Source organism: Apteryx mantelli, unplaced genomic scaffold (assembly GCF_036417845.1).
Source record: "Apteryx mantelli isolate bAptMan1 unplaced genomic scaffold, bAptMan1.hap1 HAP1_SCAFFOLD_147, whole genome shotgun sequence".
Lineage (NCBI taxonomy): Eukaryota > Metazoa > Chordata > Aves > Apterygiformes > Apterygidae > Apteryx > Apteryx mantelli.
Genome location: NW_027118501.1, coordinates 175,001 through 175,501, shown reverse-complemented (window position 1 = coordinate 175,501; position 501 = coordinate 175,001).

The window sequence follows — 501 nt, the reverse complement described above, 5'->3', positions numbered from 1 at the left end:
CCGCACCACCCGCGGTGGGTGGGGGCTCACCGTCCCGGCGAGAGCACGCGCTCGCGCCGGGGTCACGCGTTCGAGGCAGGCCGGCGCCAGCCGACCGCGCGGCGTCCCTCCGCCGAGACCAGACCGCGGAGAGAGGGGGCAGGGTACCCCTCTCCGTCCCGGCTGCCCGCAGGGCGAGCGCGGGGCGCGCCGGCTGGCATGGGGGGGCACGGCGCCCGCGCGCGCCGGCCCCCCGGCCCTCCGGCAGCACACCCGGCTGCCCCCCGGGTCGCATCGGGCCGCCCGAGTCTTTAAACCCCCGCCCGGCTCTCCCGCCGAGAACCCTCGGGCCCGGAGCCCGGGGCCCATGGCCATCCCTACCCGGGGCGGCTACCGGCGGCCGCGGTGGCCGGAGGCCCTCCGCTCCTCCCGCCACCCTGCCCCCCCCCCCCGCCCGGCCCGCTCGCAGCACGGTCCCCGCGGCACGGCGCGGGGCGGCTGGAGCGGTGGGGGGGGGGGAGA